The sequence below is a fragment of the Leptonychotes weddellii genome, chromosome 8 (assembly GCF_054177405.1).
Source record: "Leptonychotes weddellii isolate Sample4059 chromosome 8, ASM5417740v2, whole genome shotgun sequence".
NCBI classification, from domain to species: Eukaryota; Metazoa; Chordata; class Mammalia; order Carnivora; family Phocidae; genus Leptonychotes; species Leptonychotes weddellii.
The window spans coordinates 59698803-59703093 of record NC_138376.1 but is presented as its reverse complement, the minus strand read 5'-3'; the positions used below and the strand labels follow the sequence as shown (position 1 = coordinate 59703093).

At 37.3% G+C, this 4291-nt stretch overlaps 1 pseudogene; it reads right to left on the bottom strand.

Annotated features, from left to right (window-relative positions):
* Positions 1–1396: 1396 nt before the first annotated feature.
* LOC102742188 (small ribosomal subunit protein eS17 pseudogene) lies at positions 1397–2654 on the bottom strand (annotated as a pseudogene).
* Between the last annotated feature and the right edge of the window lie 1637 nt (positions 2655–4291).

Sequence of the window (4291 nt, the reverse complement as noted above, 5' to 3'; positions counted from 1 at the left end):
GTAGTTAAGAGTAAATCTGCTGATCATAGATGACATACAGAATGCTATAACTATTTAGCAGACATGTAAGGGTGGTCTAGAGTTCTCACACAGTAAAATAGGAGCTGGGTCAGAGAAATACCAACTTGCAACAATCATAACATTCTATTTTTATCCCCATGCTGGTGAGGCCTGAGGATTAAGAATTACATAAGAAAGAATTACATAATATTGAAACTGCTTGTATTGGAAGAGTCCTGGCTGGCTGTGGCCATCTTTGTAAACAATGGAAAATCTCATTTAATTGAATTGGCTTAAGTTTGGTCCATTGTGAGAGGCTGTGAATTTGATAACCTACTAAGGTCATCTCCCTAATCACCACAAATGTCCTAATGAATATTGCATTTTTTTCACCTTACTCCCAAAGATCAGAGCACTTTGGCTTAGTCCTAGTTAAGTTTTGTCATTTCCAAGCTATATATTCTGGAGCGCAATAAAAATGCATCTTGATCATAGCGATAATGATCATCCACTTGAGTATTTTTATAACAAATAATTTTTATAAAGGTAGCTCATATTTTTATGGAATGCTAGGTATTTCACAGTTCCTCCATGTGATCATGTTATCCTATAAGAAAAGGTAAGACATTTGGCAGATAAGGAAACAAATTTGTTGAATTAGCCAAGGACAAGCAATTACTGAATGATAAAATTGGGTTGAAAACTGACATCTCTGGATTGCTAGTCCAAGCCAACTCACTGAACCATACCAGACCGCCTCCTTTCTGGCACCTTTTCCCAATCTTTGAGTCAATTCAACAAGCTCAAATGTCATCCATACCCCCTTTACCAAAAAATCTAAAGCAATGAGCTTCATTAAGCTGTATTACCATGAAGCATTAGACAGTGAAACCTGGGGCATTAAATTCTTTTAAAGTAAAAGACGCTGTTTTCCTTTAAGTTTTCAAACTTTGCTTTATTAGTGTCTTTAATGAAATGAATGCCAACACTGGTTAATTTGTTTCTCTCTTAGATGTTCTTACAAAACACTCAGTGGTGTGTTCTTCTCAAGCGGTAATGCTGTTCTTTCCACGAGTTGCACAACCCAACTACCCAGCCAGAAGACAGACAAGGTGTCCCCCATAGAGGTCCAGTTACCCTGCCAGTTTAGGCCTCCAGCACAAGGAATGACCACATTGTAATAAAAACTAATTCCCTACAGGATAGAAATAGACAACAAGGGAAAAAAAGACTTCCACAAGATAGTTAGATTGTTTGTTCCTCCCTTGAGGAGGCAAATGTTAAGGTTATTTCTGTTGTTATACAGACACACACATGCATACACACATACACATATCCAATCTACTCCTCATAAAAATAATCTCATTAACCTCAGTCAGGAGAATCTCCGCATGAATTTTTCTTCCCAAGGTATATGGAAGATATTACAGCACAGCAGAATGATTCAAACAACTCCATGTGGTGTTTTGAAATTCATCCCAATTGTAGTCTGAGTGACCTGCAGGTTGAACAGACTGCCAAAGTCTAAGAGTTTCAACAGCTCCTTAGTGTCAGGATCCACTTCAGTGATCTCCTGATCCAGGGCTGAGGCATCAGGAACATAATTATCTCTTCTCTCTCTCCTCTTGCAGTTTGACGCTGATACCTCCCACCAGACCTCTCTGATCCCACCCCATCAGATCTGTGACGTAGCCTGCTATCTTGCTGCAGAGCTTCTTGCTGGGAATAATGGCAATCTCCCCACACACAGGGTTGTTGGTATGGAAGTCTTTGCTCAGGTGAGTGTAGTACTTCTCAGTGATGACCTACGCCACCTTCCTCACAGTTTTGGTACAAACATAGCGAAGGTTGGTGCGTCCCTGGTAAAAGAGCTCCATATGACTTGTTTTTAGAGATCAGCTCAAATAACTCAGGTGGATATAACTCTACCTAAAGTCAAGAATTACAAGAATGATAAAGATGTCCACCATGCCATGATATCTGGAAATTCCCAATGTTTGTGTTACATTTTGTTGGTGTAAGAGTTTATACATCCCCAACACAAAAGAAACTACATGAATGATATTATTTATAATTATATTCTCTTAAAAATGAAATGCCCTAGGGCGCCTGGGTGGCTCAGTTGGTTGAGCGACTGCCTTCGGCTCAGGTCATGATCCCGGAGTCCCAGGATCGAGTCCCGCATCGGGCTCCCTGCTCGGTGGGGAGCCTGCTTCTCCCTCTGACCCTCCCCCCTCTCATGTGCTCTCTGTCTCTCTCATTCTCTCTGTCTCAAATAAATAAATAAAATCTTTAAAAAAAAAATGAAATGCCCTATAATGCTTCTTTTTCCTTTTGATATTCTTCAGCAGATGAATAAAGTGATTCATATTAAATTCATATTAGCTTTACATTATCACAGATTTTTCTTTTTGCTTCTTCATCTTTGTGACTGTACTTTAATATAACCTCGTTAAAGGGGCACCTGGGTGGCTCAGTTGGTTCAGCGTCAGACTCTTGATTTCAGCTCAGGTCATGATCTCAGGGTTGTGGGATCCAGCTATACTTCACACTTCAGACTCCCTGCTCAGCAGGGAGCCTGCTTCTCTACTTCTCCCTCTTCCCTTCCCCTTCCCCTTCCCCTCAGCTCATGCATGTTCTCTAAAATAAAATAAATCTTAAAAAAAAATTAAAATATATATATATATATATCTTCATTAAATTCAAGGGACAGTTTGGGTATAAGATCTTATACAACCAAAGAACTCATCCAAAGAATGCAAGTAATGACATTCTTAAAGCTTTTGCAGTGGACACTGTAAACCACACACAGGTCTTTGGCCATCTTCACGATTATACTTAACAGAATTATCTAAACCAAAATATCCAGGATAATGAGAAACTCTTTTGATCTATAATGTTTTAAAAGATATTTTATATGGGAATATAGAAATATATATAGTATATATACACGATTCACAGACACACACACACACATATAAAAGAATATAAATTATTCTTTTCAAAAGAACTTTCTCTTTGTTATTTCCTGGTCATATAAAAAATACAACTTTACTATGAATGTAGTATAACCTCCATTAGAATATGTGTGAAAATCTCTCAAAATATTTTAAATAATAGAGAACACAGCAGAGATTCATTAATACCATTTATCCTAATAACTAGAAAGCTATTTTTTTATTCATTCAAAATCTCTTTGCCCTAATTCCTGAGCTACCTAGATAGAGTTTTGAAGGCCTAAAATTTTAGTCCTGGTTTTTCACCCAGTAGCTTTTGAGGTTTTCATGGGACTCAAGATTGAAGAAAGAAATTGTGCAAGTAGAATCTTTTAGAACTGACTTCACAGGCATGTGGTGATTATACAGCAGAATTTCTGCCTAGGGATTAGGGGGAATATATATTAAAAATATAGCCTAGCTCTAGACAGCAACCGTAGTAGAAAGTCCCCAAGCAGAAACAGGAACACTTAAATATCTCTTTTGCTCCCTCTGCTGGTTGGTTTCATAAAAAAAAGAATGGGGGCTTTGATCTCTTTCCAGAAATGCTGATGTATTTTCATTTTACCAGACTTTCAAAATAGGGGCATCAAGAATTGTCTAATTTGGTTTGTTATGACTGAGTTTGTTGAGTTTTTGCTTGTTCAATTATAAATGAGTGTGAAATATTAGGTGGAAAGAGATACCATGAAAATGGCAGTTCTATTAGATTAACAGACCAGAGGTTATTGAGCATGACACAAAAGGGAATATATGACATCCTCGTCTAAAAATAAAATTACCTCAAAGAGGGTAAAAACACATATGTAAAATTACTTAAGAATAAGGCAGACTACAATTAAAAACTAAATCTACATGTTGTAGACTTCAGAGAGTGGGAAAATTTCATAAACAAGGGACAGGAGTTGCATGAAGACTTAAAAATGAGTGATATAGAACACAAGCTAGAAAGTGATAGGAGTGGTTGTTGAGAGAGCAAGAGAAACTAGCATCAATAATGCAATCTTTGACTTCTCCACCCAAGCACAACCTTCTTCCTATACATACTATTGTAAACAATAGCAATAACAACAACAGCATTCTCATACCTGGCATAAAGAAAATATCTATATTCCAAATTAAAACATGAGCATCCTCTCCTCAAAAGTGAATACCCACAATCATTCAGTCACCATAGCTGTTTCTGAGAAATAGTCAGTCCTTCTCTATCTAGTTCTGTCACAAGCCAGTTTTGATATGCGGCTACCTATGGATCAAACAATAAAGTTAGTCATCAGTAATACATTTTCTATAAA